The sequence below is a fragment of the Oncorhynchus keta genome, unplaced genomic scaffold (genome assembly GCF_023373465.1).
Source record: "Oncorhynchus keta strain PuntledgeMale-10-30-2019 unplaced genomic scaffold, Oket_V2 Un_contig_2742_pilon_pilon, whole genome shotgun sequence".
Classification (NCBI taxonomy): Eukaryota; Metazoa; Chordata; class Actinopteri; order Salmoniformes; family Salmonidae; genus Oncorhynchus; species Oncorhynchus keta.
This window is the reverse complement of record NW_026285516.1, coordinates 1-16332: the sequence shown is the minus strand read 5'-3', so window position 1 is coordinate 16332 and position 16332 is coordinate 1. Positions and strand designations below refer to the sequence as shown.

General features: G+C 45.3%; 3 long non-coding RNA genes across 3 annotated transcripts; 2 read left to right on the top strand and 1 right to left on the bottom strand.

The window, feature by feature from the left end:
- The first annotated feature begins 1159 nt into the window (after positions 1-1159).
- LOC127922859 (uncharacterized) lies at positions 1160-2093 on the top strand. The gene is made up of 3 exons (XR_008112663.1): positions 1160-1632; positions 1768-1950; positions 2051-2093. It is a non-coding gene; the product is annotated as an uncharacterized LOC127922859 (long non-coding RNA).
- Positions 2094-10284: 8191 nt separating this feature from the next.
- On the top strand, positions 10285-10629 carry LOC127922858 (uncharacterized). The gene is made up of 3 exons (XR_008112662.1): positions 10285-10341; positions 10381-10479; positions 10576-10629. It is a non-coding gene; the product is annotated as an uncharacterized LOC127922858 (long non-coding RNA).
- Positions 10630-11860: 1231 nt separating this feature from the next.
- LOC127922861 (uncharacterized) lies at positions 11861-16326 on the bottom strand. The gene is made up of 6 exons (XR_008112664.1): positions 15926-16326; positions 15233-15386; positions 15063-15163; positions 14609-14761; positions 14172-14272; positions 11861-12552 (listed from the first exon to the last, which is right to left on the bottom strand). It is a non-coding gene; the product is annotated as an uncharacterized LOC127922861 (long non-coding RNA).
- Between the last annotated feature and the right edge of the window lie 6 nt (positions 16327-16332).

The window sequence follows — 16332 nt, the reverse complement described above, 5'->3', positions numbered from 1 at the left end:
CATAACAACACCTTGTTAAAGAAGAAGAAGAAGAAGAAGAAGAAGAAGAAGAAGAAGAAGAAGAAGAAGAAGAAGAAGAAGAAGAAGAAGAAAAGAAGAAGAAGGAAGGAAGGAAGGAAGGGAAGGAAGGTTGGGTTGCCAGCATATATCTGTGCTACCAGTAGACAATTACCATAACAACACCTTGTTAAAGACCCACTGTTCCTAGGCCGTCATTGAAAATAAGAATTTCTTCTTAACTGACTTGCCTAGTTAAATAAATGTAAAAGAAGAAGAAGAAGAAGAAGAAGAAGAAGAAGAAGAAGAAGAAGAAGAAGAAGAAGAAGAAGAAGAAGGAAGGAAGGAAGAAGGAAGGAAGGTTGGGTTGCCAGCATATATCTGTGCTACCAGTATTACCATAACAACACCTTGTTAAAGAAGAAGAAGAAGAAGAAGAAGAAGAAGAAGAAGAAGAAGAAGAAGGAAGGAAGGAAGGAAGGAAGGAAGGTTGGGTTGCTAGTATATATCTGTGCTACCAGTATTACCATAACAACACCTTGTTAAAGAAGAAGAAGAAGAAGAAGAAGAAGAAGAAGAAGAAGAAGAAGAAGGAAGGAAGGAAGGAAGGAAGGAAGGTTGGGTTGCTAGTATATATCTGTGCTACCAGTATTACCATAACAACACCTTGTTAAAGAAGAAGAAGAAGAAGAAGAAGAAGAAGAAGAAGAAGAAGAAGAAGAAGAAGAAGAAGAAGAAGAAGAAAAGAAGGAAGGAAGGAAGGAAGGTTGGGTTGCTAGTATATATCTGTGCTACCAGTATTACCATAACAACACCTTGTTAAAGAAGAAGAAGAAGAAGAAGAAGAAGAAGAAGAAGAAGAAGAAGAAGAAGAAGAAGAAGAAAAGAAGGAAGGAAGGAAGGAAGGAAGAAGGAAGGTTGGGTTGCCAGCATATATCTGTTCTACCAGTAGACAATTACCATAACAACACCTTGTTAAAGACCCACTGTTCCTAGGCCGTCATTGAAAATAAGAATTTGTTCTTAACTGAAGTAAAAGAAGAAGAAGAAGAAGAAGGAAGGGAGGAAGGAGTATTGGGTTGCTAAGACAAGCCTCCTCGTCATCATCTCTTGGATCTGTGAGTTTTGCCCCAGCTGTAAGTAACATGTGTATCAGCTACTTAATCAAATTGAGAAACAAATGTATAGCAAGCTAGCCAGATTCAGTCTATTTTCTAACTGTGACTTCTATATTATATCATAGCCCGAAGCTAGTGCTAGCAAGTTTAATTCAAATATTGGCGTTAGCTAGTTAGCTACTGTACGTTTGGCGACGTTACTGTGCAAATTCAATTCGATTGGTTTCGGGCACGAATATTAAAACTGAAATCAGCTTAAGAAATGTATAGATAAAATGTTTTCGGCAATAAGATGGTTAGTGTGTAAGAATTAAGAGAGCAGTTCTGCCTGCTCTCCCCTCTACTATTTCCTGTACCGAGACTGGCTATCTGACAAGTGGTCGGCAGAACCACCTGCTGCACCCATCTGCTCTCTATCCCCCAGGACAGGAGGACGGGGAGAAATAGAAAATCAGCCTTACCCTACTTCTGCCACCCAATTCATATTCAGGATGCCCCTCCCCATATAACCTACTATGTAATTGCCATTATTTTTAAAATTGTGTTTTATTGTTTATTTCGTTTTCTTTATGTATTTCAGTGTCCATGACTGTCATGTCAGTATATAGAGATACTTGAACTTGTCTAACTGAGCTGCTATTTGCTCCTGTAGGTCGCCTGTGGACATCCTCTCTGCAGCATAATGTCTTGTGCAGCCTACTTAGATGGCAACGCAACGCCAAAGTCCATGAGCAGAGCCAAACAATGGACTGACGAGGTGGAGAACTTATACAGATTCCAACAGGCAGGCTACAGAGATGAACTGGAATACAAACAAGTAAAGCAAGTTGACTTGGTAAACAACTTAAATGAATCCTTATCACTGGCTAAAGCATTGCCACTGACAGTTGGTTCACTGCAAGATGAATGTGTCACTGTGGCATTGCTTGTCTTAGATCGACAGGTGGCCTGAGACTGGGTTTGTGAAGAAGCTTCAGCCGAGACAACACATTCTATTACTACAACAGAAAAAAGAGAATGTGAAGACCGGGGAAGTCCATAAAGTGAAGGTCTATGCATATTAAGTCAGCAGCAATCTCTTTTCCATTTTGAATATCTTTTGATGTGTTTTTGAAGAAGACGTCTGTAGGAAGGGAAGGCAGCATCATCCCAGCTGTGGAATGTAGACCAGTTCACTGAATAAAGGGTGTGAGGCTGAAGCTGTCTGATGTGTGTGAACCTGTGATGGGAGGTATGTGTGTGTTATAAGGGTCCTTTTTGATGAGTGTTTTGTTGTGGATCCAGATGAACTATTGAACTGTGTGAGAGGGATTATAGTCTGGGGCTATCACACCCTCATCATGTGATATTGTGACGTTAGTATGAGGACTGATTACCGTCAACAAAATAAAATACCTAAAGTCTGACCCTAACAGGGATATTCACATACCAGTACACTAACTATGATTCACATATACCAGTACTCCCAAATACAACATAGAGCTGCTGAGCACATGTTCTGCTGCATGACATTCATGGTTATTCTATAAACATACATTTCTATATGAATGTTGTGTAAAGTTGCATCCTCCTGTGGGGGGATATGGGGCTCAGTTAGAGTGGACTGAGAGCTGAACTGGTATGACAGTTAGCAGGTGGGTAAAACACTACAACTATTTGGGTTAAGTATTGGTCCTGACGAATATACTTACAAGTCTACAATGATCATTCATATGATATGAAGATAACGACTGGATTTTCCACAGGTGTAAAGTATTTCAGTCAAATTACTGGAAAGTTCTACTTAAGTAGTTTTTCTGGGTATCTGTACTTTACTATTCATATGTTTTTACAACTTTTACTGCACTACATCCCTAAAGACAATATTGTACTTTTATTCCATACATTTTCCCTGACAACCCAAAGCACTCTTTACATTTTGAATGCTTAGCAGAACAGGAAAATTGTGAAATTGACACACTTATCAAGAGAATGCGTGGTCATCCCTACTGGGTATGTTCTGGACTCACTAAACACATATGTTGTGTAAATAATGTCTGAGTGTTGGAGTGTGTCCCTGGCTATCCATACATTTTCAAAAACAACAATTTATACTTTTACTTTTGATATTTAAGTATATTTTAGCAATGAAATCTACTTTTGATACTTAAGTATATTTAAACCAAATACTTTTAGACTTTTACTCAAGTAGTATTTTACTGGGTGACTTTACTTAAGGTATTAAGGTATCTATACTTTTACTCAAGTATGACAAATTGGGTACTTTTTTCCACCACTGGGATTTCCACAAACATTTCTGCCGAATGGTGTCCCTAAAAAAGGTTTGCATTAATCTACACTCATCAAATCAATTAAAACAGACCCATTAATGCATGTGAAATAGGTTAGTACACTGTATTGAATCATGTCAACTCTTGCCGAAAATGTACCGCCGTAATAAGATATTTTGCCTTTAAGAGTACTGTCACGTTCCCTTTAAGCTGCCCGGCTGTAATTTCTGGTTGAGCCGATCAGAATCATTTTGCTCCTGGAAGTTTTGGAGACACTGGATAAGTGACAAGTAGTTGACACATATTCATCTGAAACACAACCTCTTATTATGCTCTGACACGTGGGTACATTGAAACAAAGTAGACGTTTGGTTCAACCTTGAAATGGGTGTTTTGAGCAGCTGATTGGAGCCGTCCTAGTAGTGTTATTGTTAGCGATAGTTATCAGTAACAAACGTTGTTAGATAACCAGCAGGCTTACTAGCTAGCCGTCTAATATTAAACTCGTAGATATGTTTTGTGAACTTTGATGGGTGTTTAAAATGAATGTTAAATTAAGATCTGCGAGGTCAGCGCCCAACACAGCTAAACTAGCTAGCAAGCCTAACGAATACCAGCTGTTAGCCGAATATTTACAAGTGATTTATTCAGCCCGGTTGGTTTCTGTATGTCCTAGCCTGGTTGGTTTCTGTATGTCCTAGCCCGGTTGGTTTCCCTGTATGTCCAGCCCGGTTGGTTTCCTGTATGTCCTAGCCCGGTTGGTTTCCTGTATGTCCTAGCCTGGCTGGTTTCCTGTATGTCCTAGCCCGGTTGGTTTCCTGTATGTCCTAGCCCGGCTGGTTTCCGCATGTCCTAGCCCGGTTGGTTTCCAGTATGTCCTAGCCCGGTTGGTTTCCCGCATGTCCTAGCCCGGGGTTGGTTTCAAGGATGTCCTAGCCCGGTTGGTTTCCCGTATGTCCTAGCCCGGTTGGTTTCCTGTATGTCCTAGCCCGGTTGGTTTCCTGTATGTCCTAGCCCGGTTGGTTTCTGTATGTCCTAGCCCGGTTGGTTTCCGTATGCTGTATGTCCTAGCCCAGTTGGCTCCGTATGTCCTAGCCCGGCTGGTTTCCCGTATGTCCTAGCCCGGTTGGTTTCCGTAGTCCTAGCCCGGTTGGTTTCCGTATGTCCTAGCCCGGGGTTGGTTTCCAGTATGTCCTAGCCCGGTTGGTTTCCGATGTCCTAGCCCGGTTGGTTTCCCGTATGTCCTAGCCCGTTGGTTTCCCGTATGTCCTAGCCCGGTTGTTTCCGTATGTCCCAGCCCGGTTGGTTTCCTGTATGTCCTAGCCCGGTTGGTTTCCGTATGTCCTAGCCCGGTTGGTTTCCCGTATGTCCTAGCCCGGCTGGCTTCCCGTATGTCCTAGCCTGGTTGGTTTCCCTAGTTGGTTTCCGTATGTCCTAGCCTTGGTTTCCCGTATGTCCTAGCCCGGTTGGTTTCCATGTCCTAAAGTTCCGGCTAGCTTCCTGTATGTCCTAGCCTGGTTGGTTTCCCGTATGTCCTAGCCCGGTTGGTTTCTGTAAGTCCTAGCCTGGTTGGTTTCCTGTATGTCCTAGCCCGGTTGGTTTCCTGTATGTCCTAGCCCGGTTGGTTTCCTGTATGTCCTAGCCCCGGCTGGTTTCCTGTATGTCCTAGCCCGGTTGGTTTCCTGTATGTCCTGTCCTAGCCCGGTTGGTTTCGTATGTCCTAGCCCGGTTGGTTTCCGTATGTCCTAGCCCGGTTGGTTTCCCGTATGTCCTAGCCCGGCTGGTTTCCCGTATGTCCTAGCCCCGGTTGGTTTCCGTATGTCCTAGCCCGGTTGGTTGTATGTCCTAGCCCGGTTGGTTTCATGTCCTAGCCCGGTTGGTTTCCTGTATGTCCTAGCCCGGTTGGTTTCCTGTATGTCCTAGCCCGGTTGGTTTCCCTGTATGTCCTAGCCCGGTTGGTTTCCCGTATGTCCTAGCCCGGTTGGTTTCCGTATGTCCTCCAGCCCGGTTGGTTTCCCCGTATGTCCTAGCCCGGTTGGTTTCCCGTATGTCCTAGCCCAGTTGGTTTCCAGTATGTCCTAGCCCGGTTGGTTTCCTGTATGTCCTAGCCCGGTTGGTTTCCTTCGCATGTCCTAGCCCGGTTGGTTTCCTGTATGTCCCAGCCCGGTGGTCCGCATGTCCTAGCCCGGCTGGTTTCCGTATGTCCTAGCCCGGTTGGTTTCCGTATGTCCTAGCCCGGTTGGTTTCCGCATGTCCTAGCCCGGTTGGTTTCCCCCGTATGTCCTAGCCCGGCTGGTTTCTGTATGTCCTAGCCCGGTTGGTTTCCCGTATGTCCTAGCCCGGTTGGTTTCGTATGTCCTAGCCCGGTTGGTTTCCGTATGTCCTAGCCCGGTTGGTTTCTGTATGTCCTAGCCCGGCTGGTTTCCTGTATGTCCTAGCCCGGTTGGTTTCTGTCCTAGCCCGGTGGTCCCCGTAGTCCTAGCCCGGTTGGTTTCCGTATGTCCTAGCCCGGTTGGTATCCTACTGAATGAACACGTATTTTAACTTCATATAATACATCAATAAAATCTATTTAGCCTCAAGTAAATAAAGAAACGTGTTCAATTTGGTTTAAATAATGCAAAAACAAAGTGTTGAGAAGTAAAAGTGCAATATGTGCTATGTAAGAAAGCTAACGCTTTAAGTTCCGTTGCTCATGTAACAGTATAACTTTTAGACCGCCCCTCGCTCTATACCCGGTGCTAACTAGGGACCCTCTGCACAATATCAACAGTCACCCATGAAGCATCGCTTACCCATCGCCCACAAAGCCGCGGCCCGGGAACCACTACTTCAAGGTTTCAGAGCAAGACGCCACCGATTGAAACTCTATTTAGCGCACCACCGCTGACTAGCTAGCAGTTTCACATCCGTTACACTCAGAACATGAGAACATACGAAAGCTGTTGGTTCCTTTTAACATGAGTCTTCAATATCCCCAGGTAAGAAGTTTTAGGTTGTAAAGCTATTATAGAATTATAGGACTATTTCCTCTATACCATTTGAATTTCATTAACCTTGATTATTGATGTCTTGTAGGCACCTTTAGTATTGCCAGTGTAACAGTATAGCTTCCGTCCTAACCAGCGACACAACGACAACAGCCCCATCGAAGCAGCGTTACCCATGCCAGTGGAACAACTACTAGAAGTCAGAGCGAGTAGCGCTTCGCACGCTCTAGCTAGACATTTCACCGGTTACACCAGCCTCATTTCCTGAAGTCTGGCAAACAGCGCAATGCTTGAACACCAGCAACTGTTTGACAACGAGTCAATACTTAGCCATGCTCAGTCAGATTATGGTGTAATGCAGGACACGCTAGATAATATCTAGTAATATCATCAACCATGCTAGTGAGATTGTTTTTATAAGAAGTTTAATGCAACAACTTACCTTGGCTTACATTTACATTTAAGTCATTTAGCAGACGCCTTATCCAGAGCGACTTACAAATTGCATACATCTTAAGACATCCAGTGGAACAGCCACTTACAATAGTGCATCAAATCTTTTTAGGGGGTGAGAAGGATTACTACCCTATCCTAGGTATTCCTTGAAGAGGTGGGGTTTGGTGGTGTCTCGAAGGTGGGTGATTGACTCCGCTGTCCTGGCGTCGTGAGGGAGTTTGTTCCACCATTGGGGGCCAGAGCAGCGAACAGTTTTGACTGGGCTGAGCGGGAACTGTACTTCCTCAGTGGTAGGGAGGCGAGCAGGCCAGAGGTGGATGGCTTACTGCATCCGCGTAACAGGCAGGCTCCTTGGTGGAGTGCAACGAGAGAGAGGCAGGTCGTTATTGTGTTGGACTAGTTAAATGTAAGGTTGCAAGATTGATCCCAGGCTGACAAGGTAAAATCTGTCGTTCTGCCCCTGAACGAGGCAGTTAACCCACCGTTCCTAGGCCGTCAGTGAAAATAAGAATGTGTTCTTAACTGACTTGCCTAGTTAAATAAAGATATATATTTTTTAAATTAAATCAGCAAATCGGCGCCCAAAAATACAGATTTCCGATTGTTATGAAAACTTGAAATCGGCCATTCCGATTAATCGGTCGACCTCTAGTTACTACTGCATTGTCAGAACTAGAAGCACAAGCATTTCGCTACACTTGTATTAACATCTGCTAACCATGTGTATGTGACAAATAAAATTTGATTTGATTTGGGGCGGCAGGTATCTGTCATTCTGCCCCTGAACAAGGCAGTTAACCCACTGTTCCCCGGTCAAAGAAAATATTTAACTGACTTGCCTTGGGGGATTGCTGTTGTTTTTTCAGTTAAATAAAGGTTAAAAAATATATATATATATTTGAAATCTGTTTCTGCCCCTGAAAGGCTAGCAAGGCCATTTAGACTCCGGTTGGGGGATTGCTGTTGTTTTCAGTGTAGCTGTTCACATGATCCCATGCAGCAGCTCTTAGGGTTATGATGTGTTATGTAGCCCAGGCTGGGATGGAGCTGGAGGCTAGAGAGTAGCAGCTAGTTCCCATGTCATAATGGACCTCTTGTTTCTTGTGGGTTTGGAGCACAAAGCTGCCTCAGGAATTCTGCCTTTTCACCCAGAATGTTGTTGCAACAGGAAACAGTCTCTGCTCTCTGGCCTAGAATGGTCTTCTGCACCGTGCAGTAACATACTGCTGGGCTAGGGCTGGGATAGGGCTAGAGCTAGGGAAGGGCTAGGGCTTAGGCTAGAGCTGGGCTAGGGCTGGGATAGAGCTAGAGCTGGGCTAGGCTAGTAGGGCTGGGATAGGGAAGAGCTGGGCTAGGGCTTAGGCTAGAGCTAGGGTAGGGCTGGGATAGGGCTAGAGCTAGGGTAGAGCTGGGCTAGGCTTAGGGTAGAGCTGGCCTAGAATGGTCTTCTGCACCGTGCAGTAACATACTGCTGGGCTAGGGGTAGAGCTGGGTAGGGTAGGGCTAGGCTAGGGTAGGGCTAGAGCTAGGGTAGAGCTAGAGTAGGGCTGAGCTAGAGCTAGGGTAGAGCTGGGCTAGAGCTAGGGTGGAGCTAGGGTGGGATAGAGCTGAGCTAGAATAGAGCTGGGCTAGAGCTAGGGTAGAGCTGGGGTAGAGCTAGGGTAGAGCTGGGATAGAGCTGGACTGGAGCTAGGGTAGAGCTGGGCTAGGCTGGGCTGGGCTAGGGTAGAGCTTTATTGGAGCTAGGGTAGAGCTGGACTGGAGCTAGGGTGGAGCTGGGATAGAGAAGAAACATGACACAACGTCTAGGGGGATTTGGGATTGGGCTGGGGGCCGAGATGAGAGGGGATCAAGGAGAGAGAGGAGGTAAAGGAATAGGGGAATCAGAAAGGGAAGTAGGGGAAGGGGGTGTTTTAGCCAGTCCCTTTATGGGGTGAGGACAGGCTGTTAACTTCCCTCTCCTATTCCTCCCACCCTTCAGGTCAGGCATCTGGTTGGCTGGCCCTGCTTCCTGTCCGGTAAGGCCTGCCCCTGTGGAGCCACTAGCATGCAGTTCCTCTGTGTGTCCATGGGGTGGAGCTGCTGAGCCATGGATGACTTCACTACCAATGACTTCACCACCAGAACATATGGCACCAGCGGCCTTGACAACAGACTGCTGTTTGGAGAAACCTCTGCTCGGGTACGTGTGTGTGTGTGTGTGTGTGTGTGTGTGTGTGTGTGGCTGTGTGTGTCTTGTGTCTGGACATGTTGGTAGTACCTAACTCACTAACAACCATCAGGTCCTAATGGCTCCATGTCCCCTAGTCGGGTGGCTGTCCCTCTAACCATCGGGTCTAATGGCTCCATGTCCCTCTAACCATCAGGTGTGTCCCCCTGACCATCAGCTGGCTCCATGTCCCTCTAACCATCGGGTCCTAATGGCTCCATGTCCTCTAACCATCGGGTCCTAATGGGATCCATGTCCGCCACTCCATGTCCCTCTAACCATCGTCTTGGATCCATGTCCCCCTAACCTCTTCTAATGGCTCCATGTCCTCTGGGTCCCAATGGCTCCATGTCCCTCTAACCCCGTTCTAATGGCTCCATGTCCCTCTACCTAACTCCATGTCCCTAACCAACCAATCATGTCCCTCTAACCATCGTCCTAATGGCTCCATGTCCCCTAACCATCGGGTCCTAATGGCTCCATGTCCCTCTAACCATCGGGTCCTCCATGTCCCTGTATGGGTCTCCATGTCCCTCTAAATGGCTCATGTCCCTCTAACCATCGGGTCCTAATGGCTCCATGTCCCTCTAACCATCGGGTCCTAATGGCTCCATGTCCCTCTAACCATCAGGTCCTAATGGCTCCATGTCCCTCTAACCATCAGGCTCCATGTCCCTCTAACCATCAGGTCCTATAACCATCAGGTCAGGCTCCATGTCCCCCAATGGTCTCCCATGTCCCTCTAACCATCGGGTCCTAATGGCTCCATGTCCCTCTAACCATCGGGTCCTCCATGTCCTCTAACCATCAGGCTCTCCATGTCCCTCTAACCATCGGGTCCTAATGGCTCCATGTCCTCTAACCATCAGGTCCTAATGGCTCCATGTCCCTCTAACCATCAGGTCCTCCATGTCCCTCTAACCATCGGGGCTCCATAACCATCAGGTCCCAATCTCATGTCCCTCTAACCATCAGGTCCTAATGGCTCCATGTCCCTCTAACCATCAGGTCCTAATGGCTCCATGTCCCTCTAACCATCAGGGTCCTAATGGCTCCATGTCCCCCTAACCATCGGGTCCTAATGGCTCCATGTCCCTCCATAACCATCAGGTCCCTGGCTCCATGTCCTCTAACCATCGGCCTCCCATGTCCCTCTAACCATCAGGGTCCTAACCATGGCTCCATGTCCCTCTAACCATCAGGTCCTAATGGCTCCATGTCCCTCTAACCATCGGATCCTAATGGCTCCATGTCCCTCTAACCATCAGGTCCTAATGGCTCCATGTCCCTCTAACCATCAGGTCCTAATGGCTCCATGTCCCTCCATCAATAACCATCAGGTCCTAATGGCTCCATGTCCCTCTAACCATCAGGTCCTAATGGCTCCATGTCCCTCTAACCATCAGGTCCTAATGGCTCCATGTCCCTCTAACCATCGGGTCCTAATGGCTCCATGTCCTCTAACCATCAGGTCCTATAACCATCAGGTCCTAATGGCTCCATGTCCCTCCATCAACCATCCCTCTAACCATCAGGTCCTAATGGCTCCATGTCCCTCTAACCATCGGGTCCTAATGGCTCCATGTCCCCTAACCACTCTGTCCCTCTACATCAATGACAATCAAATGTCCCTCTACTTATCATCACAACAGTATCATGCTTGTCCCTACAACTCACCCTCACTGTGATGATCAATTTGAAGAAAGAAGTTCAACAGCAGGTTGAACCAGTGTATAACATGGTCGTTGTGGATGCTGTTCCAAAGCCCAACACAATGAAATGGACAGTGCTTTCTAAAGGTGATGATTAATTCAGAACACCCATAGACCATCTGACAGCTCATTCATAGGCCTGTATATGAGCCCCCACCCCCCCAAAAAAATAAAATAAATAATGATTGTGCTGTTGTACAATACATATTGCATATTGCACATGATTTTAAACTGATTTCAGATGTCTTTGGTACATAACTGGTCAAGCCTCTACTCCAACATGTCTATTCATGAGTCTGGGAGAGAACGGTCCCACAGTTGACAGTGCATGTCAGAGCAAAACCCAAGCCATGAGGTTGAAGGAATTGTCCGTAGAGAGAGGATTGTGGTCGAGACACAGATCTGGGGAAGGGTACCCAAACATTTCTGCAGCACTGAAGGCTCCAAGAACACAGTGGCCTCCATCATTCTTAAATGGAAGAGGTTTGGAACCACAAAGACTCTTCCTAGAGCTGGCTGCCCGGACAAACTGAGCAATCGAGGGTTGGTCAAGGAGGTGACCAAGAACCCGATGGTCACTGACGGATCACCTTTCCTCTGTGGACATAGTAGAAACTTCAAGATGGACAACCTTCTCTGGAACTCCACCAATGAGGCCTTTATGGTAGGTTGGTCAGGCGAATCCTCAAAAAAAGGCACATGACACCCGCCTAGGAGTTGGCAAAAAGGCACCTAAAGACTCAGACCATGAGAAACAAGATTCTCTGGTTTGATGAAACCAAAGATTGAACTCTTTGGCCTGAATGCCAAGCATCACGTCTGGAGGAAGCCTGTCACCATACCTACTGCGAAGCATGGGGTGGCAACATCATGCTGTGGGGGCGTCAGGCTTGAGGAAAGATGAATGGAGAAAGTACCTTGAGAAAACCTGCTCAGGACCTCATAGGTGCACCTGGACAAGTCTCAATGTCCATGAATAACCCGATTTGAACCTCTGGAGGTATGTGCAGGACCTCCCCATCAACCTGACAGAGATTGAGAGGATCAAATGGGAGAAACTCCCTAAATACAGGTGTGCCAAGCTTGTAGCGTCAAGACCCAAGAAGACTCGAGGCTGTAATTGCTGCCAAAGGTGCTTCAACAAAGTACTGAGTAAAGGGTCTGAATACTAATGTCAATGTTATATTTCAAATTTTGTTATTGTAGCAAGTGTATATCTAAACCTGTTTCGTGCTTTGTCATCATAGGGTGTTGTGTGTGGATTGAGGGGAAAAAACTATTGAATCAATTGTAGAATAAGGCTGTAACCTATCAATGTGGAAAAAGTTGAGGGGTCTGAATACTTTCCAAATGCACTGTATTAGTAAAGAACAGATGAAATTGCGAATAGTCAGATGGGTGACAATATGATCAGTTGATGAGAGAACCGCATGTGTAGCCTCAGGCAAGGAACAGAGGGCAAGCTTTCTCTGCAATGTTCTCAAATTATCAACAGCCCAGTCACATCAAGCAGCCCATATGTGGTGTTTTTCTAGGTCATTCTAAGGTTTGTATCATTCAAAACTACAGTTGCCAAATAACTCTGAACCTAGGGCATAGGACCTGTTTCAAATAACTGAACCTAGGGTATAGGACCTGTTTCAAATAACTGAACCTAGGGTATAGGACCTGTTTCAAATAACTGAACCTAGGGTATAGGACCTGTTTCAAATAACTGAACCTAGGGTATAGGACCTGTTCCAAATAACTGAACCTAGGGTATAGGACCTGTTTCAAATAACTGAACCTAGGGTATAGGACCTGTTCCAAATAACTCTGAACCTAGGGCATAGGACCTGTTTCAAATAACTCTGAACCTAGGGTATAGGACCTGTTTCAAATAACTGAACCTAGGGTATAGGACCTGTTTCAAATAACTGAACCTAGGGTATAGGACCTGTTTCAAATAACTGAACCTAGGGTATAGGACCTGTTTCAAATAACTGAACCTAGGGTATAGGACCTGTTTCAAATAACTGAACCTAGGGTATAGGACCTGTTTCAAATAACTGAACCTAGGGTATAGGACCTGTTCCAAATAACTCTGAACCTAGGGCATAGGACCTGTTTCAAATAACTGAACCTAGGGTATAGGACCTGTTCCAAATAACTCTGAACCTAGGGCATAGGACCTGTTCCAAATAACTCTGAACCTAGGGCATAGGACCTGTTTCAAGTAACTGAACCTAGGGTATAGGACCTGTTTCAAATAACTGAACCTAGGGTATAGGACCTGTTCCAAATAACTCTGAACCTAGGGCATAGGACCTGTTCCAAATAACTGAACCTAGGGTATAGGACCTGTTCCAAATGACTGAACCTAGGGTATAGGACCTGTTCCAAATAACTGAACCTAGGGTATAGGACCTGTTTCAAATAACTGAACCTAGGGTATAGGACCTGTTTCAAATAACTGAACCTAGGGTATAGGACCTGTTTCAAATAACTGAACCTAGGGTATAGGACCTGTTCCAAATAACTCTGAACCTAGGGTATAGGACCTGTTCCAAATAACTCTGAACCTAGGGTATAGGACCTGTTTCAAATAACTGAACCTAGGGTATAGGACCTGTTTCAAATAACTGAACCTAGGGTATAGGACCTGTTTCAAATAACTGAACCTAGGGCATAGGACCTGTTCCAAATAACTGAACCTAGGGTATAGGACCTGTTCCAAATAACTGAACCTAGGTATAGGACCTGTTCCAAATAACTGAACCTAGGGTATAGGACCTGTTCCAAATAACTCTGAACCTAGGGTATAGGACCTGTTCCAAATGACTGAACCTAGGGTATAGGACCTGTTCCAAATAACTGAACCTAGGGTATAGGACCTGTTCCAAATAACTCTGAACCTAGGGCATAGGACCTGTTCCAAATAACTGAACCTAGGGTATAGGACCTGTTTCAAATAACTGAACCTAGGGTATAGGACCTGTTTCAAATAACTCTGAACCTAGGGTATATGACCTGTTCCAAATAACTCTGAACCTTGGGCATAGGACCTGTTCCAAATAACTCTGAACCTAGGGTATAGGACCTGTTTCAAATAACTGAACCTAGGGCATAGGACCTGTTCCAAATAACTCCGAACCTAGGGTATAGGACCTGTTTCAAATAACTCTGAACCTCGGGTATAGGACCTGTTCCAAATTACTCTGAACCTAGGGTATAGGACCTGTTTCAAATAACTGAACCTAGGGTATAGGACCTGTTTCAAATAACTGAACCTAGGGTATAGGACCTGTTCCAAATAACTCTGAACCTAGGGCATAGGACCTGTTGCAAATAACTGAACCTAGGGTATAGGACCTGTTTCAAATAACTGAACCTAGGGTATAGGACCTGTTCCAAATAACTCTGAACCTAGGGCATAGGACCTGTTCCAAATAACTGAACCTAGGGTATAGGACCTGTTCCAAATAACTGAACCTAGGGTATAGGACCTGTTCCAAATAACTCTGAACCTAGGGTATAGGACCTGTTTCAAATAACTGAACCTAGGGTATAGGACCTGTTCCAAATAACTCTGAACCTAGGGCATAGGACCTGTTCCAAATAACTGAACCTAGGGTATAGGACCTGTTCCAAATGACTGAACCTAGGGTATAGGACCTGTTCCAAATAACTGAACCTAGGGTATAGGACCTGTTCCAAATAACTGAACCTAGGGTATAGGACCTGTTTCAAATAACTGAACCTAGGGTATAGGACCTGTTTCAAATAACTCTGAACCTAGGGTATAGGACCTGTTCCAAATAACTGAACCTAGGGTATAGGACCTGTTCCAAATAACTCATAACCTAGGGTATAGGACCTGTTCCAAATAACTGAACCTAGGGCATAGGACCTGTTTCAAATAACTGAACCTAGGGTATAGGACCTGTTTCAAATAACTGAACCTAGGGTATAGGACCTGTTTCAAATAACTCTGAACCTAGGGTATAGGACCTGTTCCAAATAACTGAACCTATGGTATAGGACCTGTTCCAAATAACTCTGAACCCAGGGTATAGGACCTGTTCCAAATAACTCTGAACCTAGGGTATAGGACCTGTTCCAAATAACTGAACCTAGGTATAGGACCTGTTCCAAATAACTGAACCTAGGGTATAGGACCTGTCTCCAAATAACTGAACCTAGGGTATAGGACCTGTTCCAAATAACTGAACCTAGGGTATAGGACCTGGTCCAAATAACTGAACCTAGGGTATAGGACCTGGTCCAAATAACTGAACCTAGGGTATAGGACCTGTTTCAAATAACTGAACCTAGGGTATAGGACCTGTTCCAAATAACTGAACCTAGGGTATAGGACCTGTTCCAAATAACTGAACCTAGGGTATAGGACCTGTTTCAAATAACTCTGAACCTAGGGTATAGGACCTGTTTCAAATAACTCTGAACCTAGGTATAGGACCTGTTTCAAATAACTCTGAACCTAGGGCATAGGACCTGTTCCAAATAACTCTGAACCTAGGGTATAGGACCTGTTCCAAATAACTCTGAACCTAGGGTATAGGACCTGTTCCAAATAACTCTGAACCTAGGGTATAGGACCTGTTCCAAATAACTCTGAACCTAGGGTATAGGACCTGTTTCAAATAACTCAACCTAGGGTATAGGACCTGTTCCAAATAACTGAACCTAGGGTATAGGACCTGTTCCAAATAACTCTGAACCTAGGGTATAGGACCTGTTCCAAATAACTCTGAACCTAGGTTATAGGACCTGTTCCAAATAACTCTGAACCTAGGGTATAGGACCTGTTCCAAATAACTCTGAACCTAGGTATAGGACCTGTTCCAAATAACTGAACCTAGGTATAGGACCTGTTCCAAATAACTGAACCTAGGGTATAGGACCTGTTCCAAATAACTGAACCTAGGGTATAGGACCTGTCTCCAAACAACTCTGAACCTTGGGTATAGGACCTGTTCCAAATAACTGAACCTAGGGTATAGGACCTGTTTCAAATAACTGAACCTAGGTATAGGACCTGTTCCAAATAACTAGAACCTAGGGTATAGGACCTGTTCCAAATAACTGAACCTAGGGTATAGGACCTGTTCCAAATAACTCTGAACCTAGGGTATAGGACCTGTTTCAAATAACTGAACCTAGGGTATAGGACCTGTTTCAAATAACTCTGAACCTAGGGTATAGGACCTGTTCCAAATAACTCTGAACCTTGGGCATTTGAAATGATCCGCCGCATTTGTTGCAACCCCTATTACCAGCCTGTTCAACCTGTTCGTATCGTCTGAGATCCCCAAAGATTGGAAAGCTGCCGCGGTCATCCCCCTCTTCAAAGGGGGAGACGCTCTAGACCCAAACTGTTACAGACCTATATCTATCCTACCCTGCCTTTCTAAGGTGTTCGAAAGCCAAGTTAACAAACAGATCACCGACCATTTCGAATCCCACCGTACCTTTTCCGCTATGCAATCTGGTTTCCGAGCTGGTCATGGGTGCACCTCAGCCACGCTCAAGGTCCTAAATGATTTCATAACAGCCATTGACAAAAGACAATACTGTGCA